This window comes from Pongo abelii, chromosome 1 (genome assembly GCF_028885655.2).
Source record: "Pongo abelii isolate AG06213 chromosome 1, NHGRI_mPonAbe1-v2.0_pri, whole genome shotgun sequence".
Classification (NCBI taxonomy): Eukaryota; Metazoa; Chordata; class Mammalia; order Primates; family Hominidae; genus Pongo; species Pongo abelii.
The window spans coordinates 213,137,260-213,164,155 of record NC_071985.2 but is presented as its reverse complement, the minus strand read 5'-3'; the positions used below and the strand labels follow the sequence as shown (position 1 = coordinate 213,164,155).

At 47.7% G+C, this 26,896-nt stretch overlaps 1 long non-coding RNA gene across 1 annotated transcript in view; it reads right to left on the bottom strand.

Moving 5' to 3' along the window:
- Nucleotides 1-2,072: 2,072 nt before the first annotated feature.
- LOC129051969 (uncharacterized) overlaps nucleotides 2,073-26,896 on the bottom strand; it is a 65,919-nt gene continuing 41,095 nt past the window's right edge. Inside the window, exons 12-17 of the long non-coding RNA XR_010138543.1 lie at nucleotides 19,083-19,254; nucleotides 9,463-9,616; nucleotides 8,384-8,415; nucleotides 7,709-7,830; nucleotides 5,974-6,191; nucleotides 2,073-3,143 (exon numbers count right to left, since the gene is read on the bottom strand). This is a non-coding gene — a long non-coding RNA (uncharacterized LOC129051969). The remainder of the gene's footprint in view (nucleotides 3,144-5,973; nucleotides 6,192-7,708; nucleotides 7,831-8,383; nucleotides 8,416-9,462; nucleotides 9,617-19,082; nucleotides 19,255-26,896) is intronic.

Genomic DNA, 26,896 nt, shown 5'->3' with positions numbered 1-26,896 from the left:
AGAAAGAAACTTGTCCAAAGTCAGATGGCTAGCAAAAAGCAGAGTCAGGATTTGAACCCAGGTCCAGTTCCAAATCCTGTGCTTGTAACCACGACTGTATACTTCTATCTGGCCTAGAGCTACCTGCTCTAGCATCTGGGACATCAGATAAGAGGATGAGACAGGATGCAATGGTAGAATCCACCCTCCTCCCCAGTATTAGAGCCCAGGGGCCTCGTCACAGGCTAATGAAGCTCTCTGGCCCCATCTCGCCAGCATCTTTCTTGGCAGGATGCCCAGTGCAACTGTTTCTCCACCAAGGAGGATTTTCCTGAGGATCCCAGGGGAAAAGAGAAGTGCCTGAAAGAACAAATACCACAGCAGAAGCTTCTCATCTCTGCCTGGAGCAGTGCAACATGGAGACAGAGAACACGCGAACATAATTAAGACCATTCCAGCTCCGTAAACCACAAGACCTGCAGGCCAAAAGAAGGAATGGAGAGGGAATAGCCTCACTTAGCTCCTGTGGACTCCAGAGGACCGCAAATATGGATTCACTAGGAATATGCATCCTAAAGCCCCCAGAGTAGAAAAAAATTGCTACTGCCATAAAAATAATAGAACTGTCAACAGGCCATAAAATCTGCTCCATTAACAGGAAAAATATATCATGGAGTTTTCTTTCCTGCAAGAGTATCAAAATTACAATTTTTTTCAGAAAATCACAAAATAATATCACTGACAAACAATGATCCACGAGAGAGGTGGGCCAGGGTTGGGTTACATAAATGCTCCCCAAGGTAGTCGGGTCCCAAATCACCCCCCTCAGGAGATTTTCAAACATATGGAAGGCAGGTGCCCACCCCAGGGGATTCTGATCCAACAGGTGAGATGCAAGACCTTGAAATCACAGAATTAAGTGGAACTCTCCCCTCCACTCCCACAGGAGATTCTGCAGCAGCCCTTCCAGCCAGTGCCGGGGTTGGAGACCACTGCCCAGGTGCCCAGCCATGTTTCAGCACCAGGGACAGGGCACACAAGTCATCTCTCAAAAGGATTATACTTGGTCACTCTGCCTATGTGGGGAGCTTTTTTAAAAAAAAATGCCTTAGCTCTTTTACTTCTTTTTTCTTTTTCTTTTTTTCTTTTTTCTTTCTTTCTTTTTTTTTTTTTTTGTGGGTGGGAAACTGAGGACATCTCGCCTCCTCCCTCTCTCTGATTGGGAGAAAAGCATGTGCTCTGGGGTAAGCACTGCAGCCCAGGTCCTGAAAGGCATGAAAAGCCAACCAGGGAGGGAGCAGATGAGGAGAGACCATCCCCTAGCAGCAACAACACAAAGACCTCCTGCCTTTATTTGATAATGAGGAAGAGGAGGGAGATGGAAAGGTCTAGGCTTGGAAATCCTGTGTAATAATCTTGAGTCTCACCCTAACTGGCTGTGTGGCCTTGGGGCAAGCCTTTTCTCCTCTTGGGGACTGCCCACACACTTCCTGGGCCCTGTGGCTGGGGAGGGTAAAGCTGGCATTTGACCCTAGGTCTTCCTGATGACTTAGATAATGCTTTCTCGCTCTACCTCACTCAACATGGTCTTCAAACAGTGAATAATCCCAAATCAGCAGTTCTAAAACTGTGATCCACTCAAAAAGTGAGAGTGTCCTCAGAGACAGGTGTTTTGTGCATAAAAGAAGAGATTGGGAGTACTACAGTAAAAATAAGTTTGAGGATTACTAAGGTAAACAGAGTCATACAGGTCTTTTGCTGTAGGACTTCTGGACCCTCTAATGTGCTATTGTGTTATTTTCAAGATGGCAGCCAAGAAGTATTCAGTGTTTTTCAAACTTCCTTTCATGTAATGCTTCTAGGAGTCACTAACACTTATAGAGCACTTATTAAGAGCCAGGTACTGTCCTAAGATCTTTCCATTTTAAGGCAATTAATCTTTATAACAACTTATGAAGCAGGTATTATTATTACCATTTGCAGAGAGGGAAACTGCGGCACAGAAGGACTTAAGCCCTTGCCCAAGGTCACATAACTATCGTGCTGCAGAGCAAGGATTTAAACCCAGGCAGATGGGCTTGAGTCTGTGCTTTTAACGGTATCACTGAACCACCTCTCCCAACTTGAAGGCTTGGAGTTTATTAAGTCACAGTTTGGGAAATGCTATTGTGCATGGATGTCTACTTAGCCTTGGAAATTTTTAACAATAAATTTTAAAACTTTTTCTTTGATTTTGGCTGATGTTTAGATACCCTGAGCAAATAGTGGCAGGCCCAGATGATGGCTGGGAGGTGGGGGTGTAGGGGGGCCAGTGTGGTTTGTTTTATTTATTTGTTTGTTTATTTATTTATACTTCAGATTGGCTTTTCTGTATGTGAGGCAAAGAAGCTACATTTCTTTTTATTGATATGCAGTAATTTACATATTTCTAGGGTACATGTGATATTTTGATGCATGCATACAATATGCAGTGATCAGATCAGTGTAACTGGGATGCATTTCTAATGCCCTGGTTGGGGACAGGAGAAAGGAGGGAAGAGGGCATAACTGTAGGAAGGAGGGAAGAAGAGAGGAGGTAAAAGAGAAGACAAGAGGGACAGAGAAGGAAGAATGAGGGCAAGAGAGGAAGAAGGAAAGGCCCAGAGGCTGAAGAGAGGTGAGAGACTGGGCTAGGGAGAAGGAAAGTAGAGAAAGAGAGAAAAGACAAGAGAACAGGAAAAGGGCCGAGGAAAGAGGGAAGTGAAGACCGCCCCAGCCTCAGCTTCAGTACTCTGGGGACTTCTCTCCTGTCCCCTGTTCTCTGCTCTCCCAGCCAAGAGCAGCTGCAAGGAGAGGAGGTGAGGTGTCCCCTGTCAGGGCAGTGGCTCTGCAGGCTCCTGGGGGGACAGGTTTGGGAATTGGTCCTGCCTGCGAGCCCAGGACTGTGTCTTGAGAGTCCTTCCCATCGCCTACATCCCATTCTGGCCCCGCCTCCTCTCCAGGCACTTTTCTGTGCTCTTTCCCCAGAACAAATCAGCACCTGTCACCAGCCACCAGGAGCCTCCGCTCTCTTGTTCTCCCCCTGGAACTTCAAAAAGGCTTAACACGGTTTCTCTGCAGCGGTTCTTCCCCTCTTAGGTGGCTCAGTCTGCTCCAGGACTCAGCTGTGCCTCTCATCTTCCAGTCTTTAAAAAAAAAAAAAGTGAAACATGGATCTTGCTTCTCTTTGCACATCAGCACCAAATTGGAGCATTGTTGGTGACAGTCCATGCTCTGGGCCCAGCCCTGGGGCTTCCTTGAGGGCATCAGGGTGATGTCATCGCACTGGCATGAGCTTAGTGGACTCCAGCCCCATTCCGGTCAGCACCCCCATCCCAGCCTCAGAACCCTCATAGCCCAAGCCCTCACTCCTAGCACCTCTAGCAGGAAATTTGGAGCCAGTGTTGCCATGGCAACCATGATACCAGCAATTGTTCTTCATTATGCTTGGGGATAGAATTATATGACCTGGAATCAAAAAAAATGCAAGGCATCTAACACAGTGGAGGGAGCCATGAAGCCAGGGAGCCTCCATCTGCTCTTAGCAAAGTTACTCTCAGGCAGATTGAACAAGTTACCTGTCCTTACTGGGACTCAGTCACTGCACTTGTCAAATGGTACAGCTGTGTGCATATGAGGAGGGTTGAATAAGATTATCCCCAAGCTCTCTGAATCTGCGGATGCCTCCAGGAACCCAGTAGCAAGGTGAATGTATGAAGGGCCCCTCAACACACACCCACAGTGCTTTATAAGAGGGTAAAGAAACAGTCAGAAGGTCAAAAAGGTATCATTAAAAGTTCTGATGTCGGTCTAACTTAGGCCAGTTAGTCCAAAGGAAGGCAGACTCCCTTAATGAGCTGGTCTGTCTCAGAAAAAAAAGTACCCTTCTTGGGGGTGACTGCCAGGATTCCTTGGTCCTCTTCCACTCCACCCACTCCCCAAAGCAGCCCTGCCTTTGACCCAATCATTCCCCTTCCAGAAATCTCCTGAATGCTCAGGCCTGAAACAGAAAAAGCTTGAACACAAAGAAACACATAGCAGTCTTGCTTATAACAGTGAAACTTTGGCGTCCATCCAAAATGTCCAGGTATAGGGGAATGGCTAAGGAAATTAGGGCATGTATCCCCAACCAGAATACTATGACAGCCAGTAAAAATTATACTTGCCAAAAGTTGTATTCTCCAAGGACAATGCTTCTGCTCTAATGTTAAGTAGGAATAACAAGAAGCCACATGGTGCCTGCTGTGGTTTTTATTAAGGGCATAAAGCTGGGTTTGGGGTAAATTCTGTTTTCTTCTTTGAACTCTACTTCCCTACATTTCTACAGCTAGCATGTATTATTATATTCTAGAAAAATTAGTAAGCCGTTTCTAAAGGGTAGGCTTGACAGGAAGGCAACAGGGCTTGGCTGTTCTTGGTTCAGATCGGGACTCTGACATTCTACAGCCATGGGCTTGAGGATTTCCGACCTCTCCAAGCTGTGGTTTCCTCACATGGAGATGACAATGACACCTATGCCAGAAGGCTGCTGTGAGGATGGAATGAAACAAGGCCCCTGGAGCCCCGAGTACATGGTAGAGACCTGGCACATAGTAGGTGCACAGAAAAAGCGGCTATTGGCTGGGTTCTCAGTGGCTGTCATCTCAGACTGGAGCTGGCTGGGCTCTGGCAGCCTTTCTGAATCTTGGCCTCTGCCTCCCAGCCTGCAGAGTGTTGACTCTCTCAGCCCTGTCTCCAGTCCCATCTGGAAAGCCTACCCACTCCCCTACCAGCCCAAGCCCATCCCCAGATACCAGCCTTCCTGGATCATGCTCAAGGAATTGCCCACGAGGTTGTTCCAGAATGCCAAGTGGAACTGGGGCTCCCCTAGCTCCTGCACAGGCTGAACCACCTCCCAGCCCCTTCCAGCATCCTTAGGGTCTGCCCCACCACATTCAAGCCAAGGGTTCTCTGATCCCAATTGCTCAAAAAGAAATTCTCTAGCTCCAGGGGCTGTGCCCTTTTCGAAGCCTGTGCTACATTTCCTGGACCCTCTGGGGAAGACACAGCTGTGACCTTAGGAGAGAGGCAGCCAGGGCTGAGTCAGCCTCTGCAGCAGAGCCTGGGGGACAGGAGCGTCTTTCGATGAATCAGCCCCACCATGCCTGGTGACAGACATGCTTTACCTCTGATCATTCCACCATTTTGGCACCTAACAAGCAGGGAGAGGCGAAGCAGAGCAGGCAAGAGAACAATGAATATTCTGTGGGAGCCGGAGGCAACTGAGGACCTCTGCGGAGTGACAGGCAGACAGAAGCAGGCAGGACAGGGGGGTAAGTAAGTTTCACAGCTGGGACTTGAGACATCAGCATGGCAGGAGGGACCCTAGGAGGACCCACTTCCTTCTCTGCCTTTTCTCTCTCACTTCTTTTTTTTTTTTTATCTTCTGTTTTCTCCCCCTCCCTTGCTTTCTTCTCTTTTTCCTTCATTTTGTTTGTTTCCTTCCTCCATGCTTTCTTCTTTCCTTTCTCTACTCATTAATTCATTTCTATTTTCGAGTGCTTCTTTCATCTATGTATTCAACTTATATTACTGCTGCTAAGTCCTGTGCTGGGGACATTAGACAAAAATGACACAACCCTGGTCCACACACACTGACCATTACAGACCTCACCACTCTAACAGTATGGAGGCTCAGAGAACCCAGAATAGACCAATGGTCTGAGGGTGTCTGGGAAGGCTTCCTGGAGGAGGTGCCTGCCATGTAGAAGGAAGAGACCTTTGCCCAGCAGGCAAGGCAGAGTGAGTGTTCAGGCAGAGAACAGTGTGTGCAAAGCATGGCAGAGGAACTGGACAGGAGTGGACAGAGGTGAAAGTGTGGCCAGATGGCAAGGGGCTGATATGCCGCTTGTTGACTTAACTCTGGACCAAGCACTTTGATAAGCATCTCCCTTTTACAGATAGGGAAACTGAGGCTTGGAGAGTAATGTGACTCACCTAACATCACCTAGCCAGTAAGTTGCATAGCTGGGACTTGAATCCAGACCAAGGTGGCTCTGATAGCCATGATCTTGCCCCTTGACCACGATAAACCTCAGCTCAGGGGTTTGAAGACGTGTAGACCACTGCCGACAGACAGGTGACCAGTGAAGCAGACTTCTGCAGTCTTCGGATACATGAGGCACTTCTCTGCTACCCACAGAGGCAAGGGGTACCTGTCGCATGGATAGGAGGCTAAGTAGCACGCTATGCCACTGGGGAAATCTGTGGCATTGTGCTGGGCCTGTCTGGGAAATGAGCCTGAATGATTTGAAGGACAGCACTCTCTCCCGATATCCCTGTATATTGTTCTGACTGGGCACCTCTAGGAGCCAGCTGCTGGAGGTGGTGTGCGAACCACACAGCAGCCACTTGCTCCCAGCCCTGCCCTGGGTCTCTGAGAATCACAGAGTTGCAGACAGTGTGCCCTAGGAACGAGCCTAGAGGCATTACCACCACAGGCCTGAGGGTGGCAGTGCTGAGTGACTTCACCCGCAGCCATCACCTCCTCATCTCTAAAGCACAAAGATTACCCCCAGCTCCTCGTGGCTGGTGTCTCCTCTTTGCTCGACAAAAGGTGGGGGCACCCTGGGGGAGAGGGCTTTGGAGGCAGAGCCTTGAGTCCAGGTCCCAGCTGTGTGACCTCACCTCTGGGAACCTCAGTTTCCTTGTGTGTAGGACCCTGATGATAACATCTCCCTCAATACCTAATGAAAGCAAATATTTATGACACCTACTTGAAATAACACAAATTAAGCACCAACTTATCAAGTTGCACTTATTCATTTATTCAACAAGCAGGTATCAAGTATCTATATGTGCCAGGCACTCACATGGGGGTAGCGGTGGGACACCCCAGATACCAGAAGGAACAAGGTTCCTGATTTAATGGAGCACCCATGCTGGAAGGGGAATGGGGTGACAAATAATAAAACTGGGTGCTGTAAAGGCAAGTGACTGGGAAGCTACTTGAGGCAGGGTGATGAGGGAGGGCTTCTCTGAAGGGGTGATGGCAAGAAGCCAGTCAGGCAAAGACCACGGGAAGACATTCTGCAGAGGGAACAGCACATACAAAGGCCCTGAGGCAGGAACAGGCTTGGCATACATGAGCCTGGTGAGGTTGAAAGATGGCAGGAGGGTGTGGGGAGAGTGGCAGGGGCTAAGGTTGGAATGGTGAGCCCGGCCAGCTCAGGACGGGTTCCCAGAAGGCCCAAGGAAGGAGTGTGACACATAGCAGGAGGTTAATGTTAGTAGCTGTGAGTATGATCTCCTGGTCCCACGCCCTCATTTTCTAGCTGGGGAAACTGAGGCTGGCCCATCAGACTTATCTTTTTCCTACAGGTGGGCTCCTTTCTGGCCTGTGCAATTGCCAGTCCCTCTGCTAATGGCCCAGATGCCGAGGGCCCCTGTGCCGTCACAGCTCAGGTCTTCAGTTCTGAATAAGTGGAGCCCCAGCCTCCACTAGGCCTGGCACAGCCACCCTTCCCAGCCACCTCCAGCCCTGCCAGTTTCACCTGCTTCAAAACTGTAAGATGGCTGGGTATGGTGGCTCACACCTGTCATCTCAACACTTTAGGAGGCTGAGGCAGGAGGATCACTTGAGGCCAGGAGTTTGAGACAAGCCTGGGCAACACAGCAGAAGACTGTCTCTACAACAAAATACAAAAATTAGCCAAGTGTGGTTGGTGCTCACCTGTAGTCCCAGCTACTTGGGAGGCTGAGGTGGGAGGATCATTTGAGCCTGGGTGTTCAAGGCTGCAATTAGCTATGTTGGCACCGCCGCACTCCAGCCTGGGCAACATATTGAGACTCCATCTTAAACAACAACAACAAACTATAAGATGATGGCTATGAGGGGAATGACCATCTCTCTCAACACCTGCACCACCTGTAAGCTGTGCTCATGCGTGACCCCTCAGGCCCTCTCCAAGAATAGCTGGGACAACTAGGCCCTTTCTGTCAAATGCCTACAATGCTGTTGCTCAGGGCTGTCCCCCCAGAACCACCCCATCCCCACATTCAGCAGTCTGTCCCCTCTCTGTCTCTCGCTGTCTGTTCTTGCCCTCTTTCTCTTCTCACTCCTCATCTCCATTCTCAATCTCTCCTCCATCTCTTCTATTTTACCTTCTTCCCTTGTCTCCACCCTGCTCCTCTTCCCCCTCTCTTTCTCTAGATTGACTAATTAGTTTGTTGGATGATTGACTTAATAATTGATTTTCCTCTTTCTCGGTTCCCAACAGATTTCTAGGTCATTTACAGAACGCCTAAAACTCAAGGTCAACTATTGTATTGGTCCGTTTTCATGCTGCAGATAAAGACTACCCAAGACTGTGTAATTTATAAAGAAAAAGAGGTTTAACGCACTCACAGTTCCACGTGGCTTGAGAGGCCTCACAGTCACTGCGGAAGGCAAAAGGCACGTCTTACATGGTGGCAGGCAGGAGAGAAATGAGAGACAAGCAAAACGGGCTTCCCCTTATAAGACCATCAGATCTCTTGAGACTTATTCACTACCACAAGAACGGTATAGGGGAAACTGCCCCCATAATTCAATTATCTCCCACCAGGCCCCTCCCACAACATGTGAGAATTATGGGAGCTACAATTCAAGATGAGATTTGAGTGGGAACACAGCCATAGCAACCATATCAACGATGATCCAGTCCAGGTTTTTGGGTGGCCAGGGTCAGCCTGGGAGCTGACGTTCACAACCCCAGAGGAGGAGAGGGCTACCAGGAATCCAGCACTGGAAAGTCCAAGAGAGTTTCTTTCCACAGTGCTGTAGACAAACATTGAGATGGGGGGCAGTGAGCTCAAGGTGTGTCCCCCAGCAAGTGTCTGCAGGGCGGCACCCCACCCCCATGCTGCCCCCTTACAAGCAGAACCACCAGCTTCCAGGAGCGTCCAGGGGCAACCAAGCAAAGTCAGAATCATCTTGGGAGCTTATTGAAAATACAGATCCCCAGGCCTACCAAGAATTACTAAACTGCATTTTCCAGGGCTGGAGCCCCAGCAATTAGAATTTTAATAGACAGTGGGAACTGGGGAAGCCAAAGCTGGGTGAGGGCTGGAGAGAAGGGAGTTGGCTCCCTCCTTTGTCATTCACCAGATCACTATTGGGCATCCCCTATGTGCCAAGCAGTATGCTCAGAACTGGGTATACAAGAATGAAGAAAAGAGGCACTGTGCTCACCCCTGTGGAGCTCACTCTGCCGGGATCCTGGCCGGAACCGTAACGCTCCCAGGCTCCATGTAATCCTGCTCTGTCCATTTCCCCTCCCGGTCACCTTCCCTCTTTCCCCGCCCCCCAGCCCCTTGGCCCCTAATGCCAGCTGCACCAGCCTCACCTGCTTCCTTGAGTGTCCTGTACCCTTCCTACTACCAGGCATTTTCCACACAGCTTTGTGCTTGAAACCCACCCCAACCCCACACCTGCCCCACCTTTACCTCGTTAAACTCACTCATCCTCCAGAAGCATTAGGAGTGGAATGGAGAAAGGCTAGATTCTGAAGCCAGAGGGCCTGCGTTCAAATCCTCACCCCGCTGCTTATTAGCTGTATTGGAAAATGTACTCAATCTTTCGGTGCCTCAGTTTCCCCATCTGTAAAATAACAAGAGTTCTTATCTCATAGGGGTAAGGATGAAATGAGTAAATATGTATGAGTGAAGCACTAGGAACAGCGCGTGGCCCTGAGGATAACAGAATATTGAAGAACTGATACAACACAGGTTACAGCCAGCTTACCAAGTTAACAACCAGTGCTGCAGCTGCAGCCCAGCCCACCCAGCACCATTAGCACTCTGTAAGTGTTATCATCGTGATGCCCAAAACCCACTGGCCAGTCCCTGTTCCACATTCTCTCAGCAGCCCTTGCTTCTTTGGGGGTAGAGCTTAAAACTGTGTGTAATTGTTTCCATTCGTGTAACTACTGGAGTCACATCTGTCTTCCCTTCTTCCCCATAAGGGCAGAAACCACATATACTCTGTCCTCACCACTGCCACCCCCCTTCCCAGCACAATGCCTGACACTTCGTGGGAGGCCAAAAACTATTGTTGAAAGAGCAAATAAATGAAGGAATCAAGTGTAACCCTCTTAGAGCCAGGCCATTTTGCCTCCTCCTTGAAGTCAACCTCAGCATGAGTCATATTCACAGAAACATTCATCTCATACCCAGAGATCATCAAAAGACCAGCTGAAGGCTTTTCTGCAGTCCTTGAGAGAATGCCAAAAGGTGGGGTTGCATTCATCGCTCAGGAAAACATCTCAAAATCCTTCCACTCTCGCTCTTGCCTGCTCCAGCCTCTCGGGAAAAGAGCCAGTCTGCTACTCCAAGAGAACACGCAGACTGAAGTGCTGTCCACGCGGTGTTCAGATGGGGCTCTGGAGGCCACGCCACGTGATCCCTCAGTGAGGAAAGGATTCCCTGGCCAGCCATGGGGAATATGAACTCCTGAAGATGAACAAGAGCTCTCAGCCCCCTCCCCCAGGCCCACCCAGCTGTCCTGAGGTCCCCTTGGAAGAGACCAAAAGAGGAGGAGCAACAGGGGGCCAGAGACCCCCAGGCCCCCCACCACCATATACCACATAAACCAGCTGATGAGGAAAGAAGGTCCTAATACGGGCACTTCCCCTTTCATTCTTGATAAACTCAGAGTCCAAACAGCCCTCACAGAATGACTGCACTGCCAGGGAACTGAAAAAGAAGAGTTTGCTCTCTCCCTTCAATAAGTTTCTTCCCTTCTCTGAGCCTCAGTTTTCTCCATCTGTAAAAGGGCTGCTAAACTTCCTTCCAGCTGGAAACCAAGATGGCGGTCTCGGCAAACCTGGCACAGCAAGAAAACTTGGCCTAGGGCATAGGCTGGAGGAGTTAGAGAGACAGCCAAGTCTTCCTTTGAGTCCGTCAGAAAGACAAGAAGGCTTTTTTTTTTTTTTTTTTGAGACGGAGTCTTGCTCTGTTGCCCAGGCTGGAGTGTGGTGGCGCAATCTCGGCTCACTGCAACCTCTGCCTCCTGGGTTCAAGTGATTCTCCTGCCTCAGCCTCCTGAGTAGCTGGGACTACAGGTGCGCACCGCCACACCTGGCTAATTTTTGTATTTTTAGTAGAGACGGGGTTTCACTACGTTGGCCAGGCTGGTCTCAAACTCCTGACCTCTGGTGATCCACCCGCCTCAGCCTCCCAAAGTGCTGGGATTACAGGTGTGAGCCACCACGCCCGGCCAAGAAGGCTCTTACATGACCGAAAAGCTTAGGACAGATTTTATCAAAATGTTTGTATTATAGGAATGCCTCTAGATCTAGGTCTTAACCAGAAGTGATATGCTCTCCCATGGCCCTCAGGGTATTTACCTTATCTCTCGAAGACACACCTGTAGGCTGTGTTGTATTAATTATATGTCTGATCTCCTTGAGAAAGCTGTAAAGATCCCTGTGGTCAGGAAATACACTCATTTTTGTGTCCCTGGTAATGGGAGGTACCGTATCCTATGTGCTAATGAACACTCATTAAATGTCTGCTGACTTGAGTTTAAAAAAAAAAAAAACCACTTGCTGTGTGATGTTGAGCAAGTTTCTTAACCTCTCTGAGCTTCAGTTTTCTCATCTGTAAAACAAGAATTTAAAATGTACCTGCCTCTGAGGTCATTTGAAGGATTAGTAAAGTCACACAGATAAGGGGCTTAGTTCTACATCCATCATAGATAAAGCTCTCAATAAATGTTAGTGATTAATAGTATTGACTGTGATTGTAATGAATGTGGTGATGATGAAAATGATGGTTATGATGATGTGGTAATGTTGAAAATGGAGGTAATGATGGTGGCTGTGCAGATGGCAGTGGTAATCATGGCAGCGAAGTTGGTAGTAATGTTGGTGATGATGATGGTGACAATGATGGTGATGGGGTTGGTGATGGTGGTGATGGTGGTAATGATTGTGGTGGTGGTGGTGATGGTAGTGGTGATGTTGATGATGGTGGTGGTGATGGTGGTGGTGGTGGAGGTAGTGATGGTGGTAATGATTGTGGTGATGTTGGTGATGGTGGGGATTGTGATAGTGGTAATGACTGTGGTGATGGTGGTTGTGGAGGTGATGGTGGTGATGGTGGTGTAGTGGCGGTGGTGGAGGTAGTGATGGTGGTAATGGTGGTAATGATTGTGGTGATGGTGGTGATGGTGGTGATGGTGGTGTAGTGGCGGTGGTGGAGGTAGTGATGGTGGTGATGGTGGTAATGATTGTGGTGATGGTGGTGGTGGAGGTGATGGTGGTGATGGTGGTGATGATAGTGGTGGTAATGACTGTGGTGATGGTGGTTGTGGAGGTGATGGTGGTGATGGTGGTGTAGTGGCGGTGGTGGAGGTAGTGATGGTGGTGATGGTGGTAATGATTGTGGTGATGGTGGTGGTGGTTACAGTCATGATGGTGGTGATGGTGGTGATGATAGTGGTAGTGGTGATGGTGGCTATGGCCATGTGATGGTGGTAATGGTGTCAGTGATGAAGACAGTGATGTGATGTTGATAGCCTTGACTAGGTCAGCTCAGGTTAACCCAGAATCAGGTCCGGCACTGGCTCCTTGGGTCCAGCCAATAGTTGGCCACGCAGGCACTTGGAACCCTGACAAGGCCTTCTGGCCTCAGTACTGCTGTTAAGGCGGAAGCAGAAAGCAGACACCCACACTCAATAAGAGGTTGGGATGTTTCATATGGCAGGTTCTGCCAACAAAAGGTGAATGTAATAATTTTGAAATGAATATTTGTGCACTTGAGCTGAGGAACAGCCATTTAATACAGTGCTCGGCAGGGGAGGAGAGGCACGTGGGCAATAATAAATATGTATCCATTACACCCAGGAGGGCGGCGGATGCTCGTGTGGATCAGAGGCTGGATGCTGTTTCTTTGGGAAGGGATTGCCTGCAGAAATAAACCACAAACCTTTATTGGGAACCTACTGTGTGCAGGTCTGCTTCTGTGAAGGGCACAGCTAAGCATGAAACCCAGCTGTAACCTCTGAAAAGCTAAACGCAGGGAAGGGAAGACAAAATATATAGAATAAAAACTCTGGCACCTGTCCATTCATTCAATAAATGCACACTAAATACCTAGTCTGTATCAGCCCTGTGGTAGGCACTGGGAATACTGAAATAAAAGACAGGCTCCGTCCTCAGGGAGCTCCCAGCCTGGAGGGGAAGATAAATGAGTAAATAAATATGCACCTAACAGTGGGCTGCAAGCCACCTGGGTCCATCACCCATCCAGGGCTCACAGTCTGCCAGGCATCGTCTCACTCATCTCATTACGTTAGTCTCACCATAAGCCTGTAAAGTTGGTGCCATTACGATCCCCACTTTACAGAGCAGCAAACTGAGACCCAGAGAGGTTAAGTAATTTGCTGCAGATCACTGAGCTCCTAAGTGGAAGAGTCAGGATTTGAACCGGGCCTTGGGAGACTCTTAGGCACCCTGCTGGTCCATGAGAGGGAGGACTCAACTCTGCCCAGAGAATCAGGGGGAGGGTTCACAGAGGAGACCCCTGAGCTGGTCACAAAGGACAAGAAGGGGTGTGCTGGAGGCTGGGATGTGGAGGGTGGGCAAGGCTTGGGCAGAACAAGACTTTCTAAGAGGGGCGGCAGCAGAAGCAATGGTGTAGAGGCGAGAAAGCCTTTGGCACTCCCACGGGACGGTGAGAAGACCAAAGTGGCTGCAGCTGAAAGGTGAAAGAGGCGTTGAAGCTGCTAAATTAGAAGTGGGAGCCAGGTGCAGACAACTGGACTGAGAAAGCTCAGCTCTGAGCTCCTGCTAGACGGGCAGTGCATAAACCAAGTAGACTCTCTGCCCTCCAGCTTCCTGGCCCTGAAGAAAGCCAAATCCTTCCTGGGCCCCAGATTAGAACTCCACTTTCAGATAGGACTGGTGTGGTGAAAAGAACATGAGCTTTAGACATAGGCAGGCCTGGGTTAAAATTCCACCCCCGACCCATACTACCTGTGCAATTGGGACAATGTATCTAACCTCTCTGAGCCTCAGTGTTCTCATCTGTAAAATGGGCTCAATAATACATACCTTACTTTTGTGAGAATTAAACAGTGTAATGCTAGTAAGAGAGAAAAGGCTCGCCTAAGGTCTGGCATCCAGTAGATGTTCATTAAAAATAGGTCCCTTTTTCCTTTCTCCTATCTTCCCTTCTGGTTTTCCCAGTTCCTATACAGCATGCAAATCATAATGCACATTACTCCTGGAACAAGCCTGAGAATCCTCTGTGGGTGCTGTCTTGGAATTCAGAAAATACAATTCCCATATAGGGAGGATGCAAGTTTAATACACATAGTAAAGGAAGGTGCTCTTTGCATTCCCCAATGTTATGCTTACTCTTAGATTAGAAATAAGTCTAAAACACTAATCTATAGACAGATGAGGCCAGGTGCTTCTGTAAAGTGCAGGATGCAGGGAGCCCCCCTTCCTGTGGCTGGGGGACTGGGGGTGGAAGGACACAGCACCCCTATCTGCCTCTTCCCTTCTACCCAACTACCACTAGGATGCTTGAATGGAAATGCAAATTTAACCATATTCAATTCCTTTCTTCACCCCCAAACCTGGGTTCATCCAGCCCCACGTTCACCACTTCAGTCAATGGCTCATCTTCCCGTCCAGAAGTCTAGAGGTCATTGTCAACACCTCCTCACACCCCTGTCCTCCATCTCCCACTAAGCCTTGCTTATGTTACTGCCTGATGATCTCAGGTCACTTTCATGACCCTAACTCAAGCCCTTGCCTTGTGTCACCTGGACAACCCCCACAGCCTCCCGATTGGTGTTCTCATTTCTGCTCCACCCCTTCTCCACATGCTGTTAATGTCACTTCCTTGCCTTGTGGTTCCCACTGCTCTCAGAATAAAGGCACCACTGTCTTAAAGACAACCTTCCGTAACGGGCCAGAAAAGTCCTGAGGAGTCGGCCCCACCTTCCTGCATATTCTCATGTCACACCCCTCTCCACTCAGTCACACTGCCTTCCTCTCCCTCTGCACACTCATCCTGCTCCTTCCCACCCCAGGGCCTTTGCACATGCTGTTCCTTCTAAGTGGAAAGCTCTTCTTGGCCCTATTTGTCTATATAACATCTCAGTGGAAGGACACTTTCTCTAGGAAGTCATCCATGACCTTCCAGACCAATTCTGGGCTTCCATGTAGCATCACATATGTCTCTGTGTAGCACTTATCAAGACTGTAATTGTACATTGACTGGTGTGGTCATTTGATTAAAGCCAGTCTCCCTGAAACCCCCAGAGGGCAGGGAACATGGCTAGTTTCACTCCTTCTAGAACCAAGGGCCTGGTACATTGTAAGCACACAATGAATAGAATCAGATGAATGAATAAAGGAGGGAAGGAATGAATGAAGTGATGCTTCTGTACCCTCCTCCCCCAATCTTCAGTAAAACCCAGACTCATACAAAGGCAGGTGGAGACACTAAAAGTGACCTTCCCATGTCACACAGCAAGTGTAATTGAACTAGACCCAGAGCAATCCAGGCTTCCTTACTGGAATGGCTTTCCCAGACCTGCTGACTTGGGGTCTAAGTTCCACAGTGGGGAGGGGTGCAGGAAGGAGTGAGTTGGAGGAGCATCAAGGGCCAAAGGAGGGAAGAGTTTTATAGCTCCTGGTCTCTGCGCACCTGGGCTCTAATCCAGGCTGCAAAGCACCCTGGCGAGAAAAATGTGTTTTCTGCATGTTATGCTGGGCCCTGCCGACACCATATGCAAATGTATGCAAATTATGTGCAAACACAGTCTCTGGTTTAGATGAGAAAAACCAAAAGCCTGGTACCAGGGGAGCCATCTAAGACTAGACCAAGCTGGCAGGCCCTCCTGGCCCGCAAAGCTCTGACGCAGCCCTGCTGGTTACACAACTAAAATGGGGTGCAGGTGTAAGCAGGTGGGAACAACTCCCCCAGAGAATCCCCCACCTTCTGCCCTCCGGAAACACAGACCATCAACCCCAGGGGACTTGGCTGCTGTGAACTTTGGGCTATTTTTCCTGAAGTGGGCTTACTCCCCAGGCCATCGTCAGCACAGCTGTAAAAGAGTCTGCTCTGGGGGCCACTCTGCAGCCCCCACAGAAATGTCTCCATCAGCAGTGATTTCGCATGGCCTCACTCTTTGGTCTGTGTCTGAATCGCCTGGGATGCACACTCAAAAACAGATTCCGTGGTCACCTTCAGAGGTGGAAATTGCAGGTCCGGGAAAGCCTTCCCCTTCTTGGCTGACGAACTCCTGTTCCTCCCTCCTGGAGATGCAGATCTAAATGCCCTGTGAAGCGCATCCTCAGGCCCCCTCACTCTCTCCAAGTAGCGTGGGACTCCTGCCTTCCTTGGGGATCCCACAGCCCTGGATACCCCCAGTCAGAACACCAGGCCTACTGGGGGCAGGAGTTTGTGTAAGGGTTTGTCTCTCCCACTGCACTGGAAAGGCCTCGGAGGTACATGACCAATAGGAAGGGTTTTGTGAGTGAATGAATGAATCAGCAAACCAATGAATGAATGTGAGTGAAAGGGAAGCAAGGAGAGAATGCATGTAGCATCAATGATCTCTTCAGGAAAATTCCAGAGGGTCTGAGAGTGCCAGTGAAGCACAGACAGCATGGGCTGGGCAGATCTGGCCTCTTGCTCCCAGGTGCCTCGAGGGCCAGCCCTGCCTTGGCTGACATCTTCCCTGGCTCCTGTTCCCCCTGCCCCCCACCTCCTAGCATCAGCCTAATCGGCTGTCAGCACCGAAAAGAGCTGTTCCTTGAAACCTCACAGCCCATGATTAGATCCATGGCAGCTTCCTAAGCCGCTCAGTGGTTCCCATGGCAACCCGGCTGGTACCAGACTGGCAGCGGGCCACCTGGAGGAGATGGGGGGAGGAGGGGAGGAGGGGCAGACAGGTGTGGGGTGGCTGCCCGAGGCAGGGCTGAGGAACAGGAGGAAGGGAAGGCAGAGAGGATAGAGAAACTCAGAGAACCCTGGAGAGAGAAGAACAGGAGTTACAGGGACACTGACATGAGTGGGGGGCTGCAGGGGCTGGGAGAGATGGAGAGAGGTCAGATGGAGGAGGCTCAAGGAGGCTGGGAGCTTGGGAGACGGGGAGAAGGTGGGAACTTGAAATGGGGCAGTATGGGGATGATGGGAGTGGAGGGAGGGTCTAGACAGCCATGGGAAACTGGCCAAGAGGTAGGGCAGACCAAGACCAAGGGGGATGAGGGCAGATGGCAGAGAGGGCCTGGTCAGGCTGCGACTGAAGTAGAAAGCCAGAGGCCCGCAAGTTGGGTAAACTAAGGCAGAAAATGGCCTCTGACCCTGCCCCACATGACACACAAATCAGGAAGGGAGGCAGACAGAATCACTGCCCACAAAGCCTCCAACCTCAGCCCATCTCCAGGCTTGGTGCCTCGGCATCACCATGATACAGCCTGGCAGAGGACTGTCTTTTTTGATACTCTAAAAGCCAAGGAGCCTCATCAAAAAGCCCCTACATGACTAAGGTGCCTCTGATCATGATGAGATTGAACAATGTAGAGCTTGGACTCCAGGAGGATGCTCTGCCACCCCTCCCAAGCAAATGGTGATGCTGACAAAGAAACGAAATGGCACCTTCAATGTGCAGGGTCAGCCTACAGATGCCCGCCCCAGAGAACCAACTGTTGAGGGCTGGGAGATACGGTTTGGGGTTGCCTTGACGGGAAAAGGCAGCCAATAAGAGGTGACAGACTGGGGATTAGGAATCCCAGCACTGCTTCAACTCACCGATGGCCTTGGACTCACTTGCAGTCACTCCTTTGTTTAAGTCAGATGAGGCACCTGGCAGGAGCTGTCCAAATGCAACTGCCAGGAGCCCAACTCAGAGTGGCTGAAGCCAAAGGGAAAATAATTTGCTCATGAAATTGACAAGTCCAGTTATTCCAGGCATGGATCCAGGAGCTCCAAAAATGTTCTCAAGGACCCCTTGCCCCTTGACTTCCTTCTTGGTCATTTTATTCTCAGGCGAGCTTTCCCCCTGAGGACGCATGCGGTCACCAGCAACTCCAGGCTTATACCCTACCCCAGTAGAAGGAGCCACTTTGTTCCTAATGGTACCAGCAAAAGTCCCAGGACTGCTCATTGGGCAGGGTTGGGTCTCATGCTCATCCCTGCAGAGTGACAGTGACAGTGAGCTCTCCTGCAACAAGTCACATGCCAGGGACTGCTCTAGGCACTTGCATGTCTTAACCCACTTAATCCTTAAAAAGGTCAGGACTACTGTTATTTACATTTCGTGGATGAGGAGACTGAAGCACAGAAAGCTTATATAACTTGTCCATAGCTAATGAGTGGTGCAGCTAGAATTCCAACCCAGCCCAGATGGTGTGGCTTCATGGTCCCGGCTCTCAAGTACACAAAGGTCACCTGGAGGGCTTGTGAAAACACAGAGTCCTGGGTCCCAGCTCCGAAGCTTCTGATTCTGGAGCTCAGGGGTGGGACCTAGGAATTCGATGCTATCTGCAGACCATGCTTTGAGTGACACTGAACTACCCTCAGGTGCTTCTCATGAGCAGCTACTTGCTTCAGCTGCTTGCGCCAATCACAGTGACTCTGATTCTCCACACCTGGGTCCCATGGCAAACCAGGTATGGGGGAGGTGAGAAATCAATACCTAAGCCATATGGCCCAAAAATGAGGGAGGGTGGATGTAAAGGAAGAAAACGTGTTCTGTAATCAGAAGGGATGCTTGGGCAACTTGGCGCCCTCGCTGTGCTTTGATTTCCTTATCTATGATATGAGGATATTAATAGTACTTCCTCATAGGATTGTTGTGAAGATGAAATTAGTTGATACTTGTGAAGCACTTACAGTTGTCCCTGGAACATGGTAAGCACCCAATAAAAATTGGATACTCACTTAATGTACATTAGCATGAACACACATATACAAGAACACAAAGGCACCCAGCCACTCACTTGCAAACACACATGTCAGGACGCAAACATATGCAGAACACACACAACACAACTTTGGGCATGTGGTCATGTGCAAAATCTCAAACACATATAAAGACCCACCTGTGAACACACAAATGGTTACATGCTCAAAAGCCTTGGAACACACAGTAAGATGGCCCGAGTTTGTTCTCCCAGATCCTCTGAGTCCACTGCCACTGTCTGCTCCCCGGAATAAGCTCTCTTTGATGAATATCAGGAGGAGGAGCAGGGCTAGAGCAGGGCAGCCTCCTGCCTAAGAGCCAGAGCAGATGTTTAAATCAGACAGTTAGGTTTAGGATTCTTTCCACCAATTACTGGTTGACTTTCAGTGAGTTGTTTAACTTCTCTGAGCCTGTTTCCACTTTCAAAAAACAAGGATGATGAAGTACCCACTCCTTGTGGTTGTGAGAATTCATAGGGTAAATTCCTTTGTGCTGCGGAGCTATAGAAAGTGCTCAGCGAGAGTTAGCTGTGACTATTGTTTTATTATGACAATCATCTCTGGTTTCCGGAGTGGCCTCCAGATGTGGGCAGGAATCAATGCATGTTTAGAAAAATGGCCAGGACTGGGTCAACCCTCAAAGCTACCACAGAACCAGGTCCCCACCTACCATTGAAGCAGTGGAGGCCGCAGCAGCACTGAGTGACTGCCACTGTACCAGAGCTGCAGCGCACACAGAGGGCCCAAGAGCTGTTGACAGCTTTCTGCAAGCACTTACCAGCTCCCTCTGCAGCTACGAATGGCGGGGTGGTGTTTGTCAATTACAGCAATATGTAATTTTTATTCAGTGATTTGTGTAAACTTATAGGATCCATAGCGGGTGTGGGCAGACATGATTTGCATTGCCAAATGGCCTTCTCTGTGGGCAGGAAACAGGGAGCCTGGCTTGGTAGGTCTGCCTGAAGTCATCAACGACAGCTCCACATTCAAGGACAAGTAGGTGTTAGGAACAAGGCAGCATGCAGGACAGCCCTCCAAAGCCCTCCTAAAGCCAGGCTCCAGCTCCTGCAGACCCCTCCTGCCACCCCTTTCCACCCTCCCCGGCACTTGAACCAAGTGGTTAAGAACCCAGGCTTTGGAACCAAACAGACCAGGATTCAAATCCTAGCTCTACTACCTCCTCCCCTTATGTCCTTGGGTGTGTCACATCAGCTCCTGGGTCCTCAGTGCATCCTTGGGGAAGCAGAGCAAATAAAAGAGCCTGCCTCGGCTGGGTGCGGTGGCTCGCACCTGTAATCTCAGCACTTCGGGAGGCCGAGGCAGGCAGATCATGAGGTCAGGAGATCGAGACCATCCTAGCCAACATGGTGAAACCCCGTCTCTACTAAAAATACAAAAATTAGCTAGGTGTGGTGGCACATGCCTGTAATCCCAGCTACTCCGGAGGCTGAGGCAGGAGAATGGCTTGAACCTGGGAGGTGGAGATTGCAATGAGCCGAGATCACGCCACTGCACTCCAGCCTGGCATCAGAGTGAGACTCTGTTTCAAAAAAAAAAAAAAAACAAAGAGCCTGCCTCATAGGGTGATTGGAAAACAGAGAGATAATCATACACTGTATATGCACAGGCATATACAAAGGCATATACAAGGGCTCAGGATACAGTAGCTAGGATCCTCACCAATCTTGGCTCCTCAGTGGATACTGCCCTCTCTTCACCCCTTCTTCCCAGAAACAATCACCAAGTCTTGGCCCCAAGACACCATCACCCATTGGCACCTGCAAGCTTCACTTGGCATAGACCTCAGGAAACAACAGCAGCAGTGTATAAACTATGAGAGGTATGACTCACTTTTGTGTTTTTAAAACACTTCGAGCACTAAACTGAGATCCATGAGGACAGAGCATTTGTCCTATCTACTGTTGTACCTTAGCTTCTAGAACAATGCCTGGCACATAGTAGGCACTCAATAAATATTTGTTGACTAACGGATATATTTACCCACTCGTTCATTCTATAAACATTATTGAGCATCTCCTATGATCCAGACGCTGTGAGCACAGAGAGAAATCAAGCATGGCGGTGGGAGGGAGGTGCCAGAGGCGAGGCTGAGATGAAAGATGGAGACTTCTCCAGGAGGCCTGGCCCCCTCACTGCCTCAGGCTTGACTTTAACCCTGAAGAGCTACTTGGAATCTCTACTCAAAGGAAGAGGCATTTGAAAGTCACTGCCTCCCACATTATGTAGTCATTCAAAAAGTTTTTGTTACCCAGCCCTAAACCCAACAAGGATGCCAGAGAGCCTAACTAGGTACTCTCTTCTTTGGGAACTTTTGGCTTTTGAGTACAGCCCATTCAGATCATTCCATCTGCTCCCTGCACCTTAGAGTTAGCATAAACTGGGTTAATAAGTACCTAATCTAGGTGTTTTGCTCATAAGAGTAGCTGCGTCCCATCTGTTCCCCAACTCTCTCCAAAACTGGCATGATGGCACTGAGAGGTGACTTCTTGAAGTTCCCAGGCCCCACTTATTCGGCCTGCTTAAGTTCCAGTGAGCTTCCAGCAGGCACTTGGGCTGTTCATATAAGTTAACCTCCTCTCCTTGGCAGCTGTCACGAAAGATAGTTTTCAGTCTAACATCTTGAAGCTGCCATTCAATGACCATGTACAATCTGGCTCCAACCTCACATGGCTGGATGGGATGGATGGGATGGACGGATGACTGGATAGGTAGGTGGATGGATGGACAAATAAACTGTTGACTCTATCTCTCCCTCTCCCCTCTCAATGGGTCTGCCCCTCTGGGCAGGAAAACCTACACAATCTGCCCCCACCCCTGGATGGATGGGCAGATGGGTAGATTGATGAATGGGTAGGGATGGGTGGGTGAGTGGATGGATAGATGGGTTGATGGGTCAGTGGATGAACTGTTGACTCCCAGATCTCTTCTTTCTTCTTGGTGAGCCTACCCCTTTGAGCATGAAAACGTATGCACCACTGTCTTGAGGGTTCCCTACAGGTTACTTATCCAGAACCCCAGAAGGGTAAGCCTCCAACACTTCCCCATTCTTGGGGAATCTCCAGTCCATAACAGCTAGTGAAATAAGTGATGTAACACAGAAAAACATTCATTCACTCATTCATTCTTTCTTTCTTTCAACAAATATGTATTGAGGACTTACTATGTGCCAGGCACTCTGTTAGGCATGGAGTGATAAACCAACCACTTAGTGGCTTCAGGAACATGAACAGGATCAGCAGGAAAAACAAAATGCCTGCATTCCTTCACATTCTCATATATACAGGTTTGGATTTATACATTTATCCAAATGCCTAAACCCCCTTCCCCTTCTCCCATCCCTCTTAGAATTTCCCTCAACCCAACCCCAGGGATGGTATCTCCCTTGGGGTTGTCTATACTATCTCTAGGTGGTATCACAGGGAAGTCTTCTTCCAGGCCTAAATTAAGCTTGTACACTCGTTGCCTCCTATTACTATTATCACATGTGCAGTGGTGGATGTGCTGTGCTGAGCTGCTTTGCTCTTATGGTAATAACCCTAATACCAAGGGCATGCCAACCATAGTATGCTTCTCTGATCAAAACTTTGCAAACAATCAAACATTTACTTTCTTGTTTCATCCTACAGATGCCAAATTATATTCAACTGATCTATCTCTTTTTACTTTCTAACCAAGCCTTGTTTGTCTTGGCTTAGCTCTACTTATTTTGTTAAACACTGTAGAGAACCAAGTTCTCTTGGTTCTGAACCAAGAGACGTTCCATAACCATCTGGTTCTGAACCAAGATGGAGTAGATGCATGTCTCCCTATTCCTCATGCTAAGTACAGCTAAAAATCTTGGACATTTTATCTAAAACAAGCAAAGTAGATTCTGAAAGGTGGAGAGAAGGAAGACTGGCTAGGAACTTCTGAAGCTAAGGGATGACACAGTGGTGAGTTCCTTGAGTTCTCTGATTATTTCATAGATCTCAGGCTGAATGCTGGAGAAGCCAGCAACCTGGAAATGCCACTGGCAGCAGATTTAAAAGCCCCAAGGAAATCTTATTATCCCTAGTCAAAGGACCAGAAAGAGCAAGAACCTAGTACATAGAAAACTTCTAGATGATTACCACTGCACCCTAGCCAAACATCAAAGTCAAGTAATGTGGCCCAATCTAAAACCCCTTCAGCAAAGGCCAAGTAGAGAACCTAGGCCTCTACCCCCACCAAAGTGGTATCAGAGAAGACTCAATGGAGAGCCAGGACTTTCATGCCTGCCAGATAGCAGTACCCCCTCTCTCACCCCAATCCTGGTGTCAGTGAAAGCCACATTAGAATTGTGGACTTCCACCCCTGCCCATTGGTAATGAGGCACCCCCTACCCTCCCTACTGATGTGGTATTAGAGGAGACTGAGTGGAAACCATAACCTTTCCTACCATCTCATAGTCATGAAGCCTTCTCCAGCTCCAGTATCAGTGGAGACTATGTGGGGAGCAATCATGAGGTACCCCTTCCCTCCCAGCTGGGGCTGTGTCAATGGAGATCTAGTGAAGAGCCTTCTCTTCCCAACAGTAGCAAGCCATGTCTCTCCCTTGGGGTGTCAAATGAGGATGAGTGGGGAACCTGAGCTCTCATTTGCCTGGCAGTAATGAGAAGTCATTTCCCTTCCCCCACGGGCATAGTGTCAGATTTAAACAAGATCTAGAATCTCATAACACCCAAAATGTTCAAGATATAACTGAAAATCATTCATCATACCAAAAACCAGGAAGATCTCAATTTGAATGAGAAAAAACAATCAACAGATGCCAACACTGAGAAGACACAGATGTTGGAATTATCTGACAAATTTTAAAGCAGCCATCATTTAAAAAAAATCTTTGAACAAGCAATTCCAAAACATTTGAGACAAGTGAAAAAATAGAAAGTCTCAGGAAACAAAAGATATAAAGAAGAGCCAAATGGAAAACTTTAGAATTGAAAAATATAATAAAAATTTTTTAAAAAATACAACGAGTGGGCTCAGCAGCAAAATGGAGAATAAAGAAGAAACAAGCAATGAATTTGAAGGTAGAACAATAGAAATTACCTAATCTGAACAAGAGAAAAGATAGACTGAAAACAAATGAGCCTCATAGACCTATAGGACTATACCAAAAGATCCAACATTCAAGTAATCAGAAGCCTACAAAAGGAGAATGAGGATGGAGCTGAGGAAGTATTCAAAGAAATAATGACTGAAAATTTCCCAAATTTGGCCAAAGACATAAACCTATAGATTAAAGAAGCCAAGTAAAACTCAAATAGGATAAACCTAAAGAAACCCACATTAAGACACATCACAACCAAACTTCAATCAGCTAAAAACAATGAAAAAAATATTGAGAGCAGTGGGAGAAACAACACCTTATCTATGGGGGGAAGAAATAGCTTGGGCAACAATGGTTTATCAGAAATCATGGAGGCCAGAAGAAAGCAGCACAAAACTTTTCAAGTATTTAAAAAAAAATAACTCTCAACTCTTAATTCTGTATCTGGTGAGACTATCCTTCAGGAATCAAGGAAAAGTCAAGACAATATCAGACGAAGGAAAAATGAGAGACTTTGTCACCACAGACCTACCCTAAAAGAATGGCTAAAAGAAGTTCTTGAAATATTAATAGTAAAGAAATGAATCTTGGAACCTCAGAAAGGAAGAATAACAGAAAGAGCAGAAAAATGGAGAGATATATATATATAATAGATTTACCTTCCCTTGTAGAGTTTTCTAAGATAGATATATATATATATTTGAGACAGGGTCTCGTTCTGTCACCCAGGCTAGAGTGCAGTGGCATGATCATGGCTCACTGCAGCCTCAACCTCCCAGGCTCAATCAATTCTCCTGGCTCAGCCTCCCAAGTAGCTAGGACTGCAGGTGCATGCCAACATGCTGAGCCAATTTTTCTGTCTTTTGTTTTTGTTTTGTAGAGGTGGGGTTTCCCCATGCTGCCCAGGTTGGTCTAAGTTATATTTGATCATTGAAGCAAAAATAATAAATTGTCAGATGTGGTTCTCAAAATATGTAAAGAAAACTATTAAGACAATTATATTTTAAATGAGGAGGAAAGGGAACTTTAAAGGAGGTAAGGTTTCTATATTTCACTGAAACTGGTAAACTATTAACATCAGTAGACGGTGATAAGTTATGTAAGTATAATGCAATACCTACTAAAACCACTTTAAAAGATCTATATACAAAGAGATATACTCAAATATACTCTAAATGAATCAAAATGGAATTATTTTAAAAATGCTCCAATAAACCACAGGAAGGCAAGAAAAATAAAACAGAAATAAACACAGAAGGAATGAACAGCAAAAAGTACAATGACAGACTTAAGCCCTAATGTATTAATTACATTAGATGTAAATTATCTAAATACATCAATTAAAAGACAGAGATTGGCAGAGTGGATTTTAAAAAACATGATCTAACTATATACTATCTATAAGAAACTTACTTCAAATATAATGATATGGATAAGATGAAAGAAAAGATTAGAAAATGATGTATCATGCAAACAATGATCAAAAGAAAGCAGGAATAGTTACAATAACATCAGAAAAAGCATAGCAGCTTTATTTGTAATAACCAAAACCTGGAAATCACCACAATATCTTTCAATAGGCAAATGATTAAACAAACTGTGGTACATCCATACCACCAAATACCACTCAGCAATAAAAAAGAACTAACTATTGGTACATATAACAATTTGGATGAACCTCAAGGACATCATACTGAGTAGGGGAGAAACATCTCAAAAGGCCACACACTGTATTATTTCACTTATAAATATTCTCAAAATGATAAAATCATTGAGTCAGGAAACAGATTAGTGGTTGCCAAGGTTTAGGGACAGTAGGGAAGAGGGGCAGGGGTGGGTGCGACTATGTAATAAGGAGTCAGCTCTATTTTTTTATATATTTTTTTCTTTGAGACAGAGTCTCACTCTGTCACCCAGGCTAGAGTGCAAAGGGGCCATCTCAGCTCACTGCAACCTCCACCTCCCAGGTTCAAGCAATTCTCCGGCCTCATCCTCCTGAGTAGCTGGGATTACAGGCATGCACCACCACACCCAGCTAATAATTTTAGAAGAGATGGGGTTTCACCATGTTGGTCAGGCTGGTCTCAAACCCCTGACCTCGAGTGATCCTTCTGGCTCTATGTTTGATGTTTGATATCTGACACTAGCCACACCCACCACTCCCCCTTCCCCTTTTGTCCCACATCTAGGCAAGATAATAAAACCTGAGAACTCCTTCTTTTGGCACTAACAGTAAATTCAAACCACAAAGGCCAGCCAATGCACCAGGAACCAATGAGGTCTACTAAAAACTCATCCCAATTCTTGAGGTCTATTTTTAAAACTCCATAATATCCTTGTGGTCAATCCATCTATAAAAACTGAAATCCAGTCTTCCTTTCCTAGTCTCTCAAGCCACTTTTTACCTGCTTTGGAGCTTCTCTGCTCTTTCTTAAGAGCCTCATTGTGTGAGTAATAAACCTTTAATACCCTCTTAGGGTGTGTGGTGGGTGAGGGAAGCTGCAAGGGATGGGTGGGTGTCTGTGTGTGTGATCATTGATCTCTATAAAGACACAGCAGTGTCTGTTCAACACTGTGCTTGGCACATAGTAGGGACTCAACCTCAGAGTAGAAAGTCAGGTATAGACAGGGACAGAATATGAGAAGCTTTGTAGTAAAGGGGTGCATACAGAGGGGTTGGACCCATGGGAAAGGGTCAGGGCTGAGGTTCCCCAGGCCCATGCCTGAAATCAGAGAAGGGTATGCAGTGCTTTATTCTCATTTAGCTCAGTTCAGGTCTATACTACAAATGCTCTCTCAAAGCTCTTCTGTCCCCAGTTCCGTGGGATAAAGAACATCCCCTGCCCTTAGGCACTCCCAGAA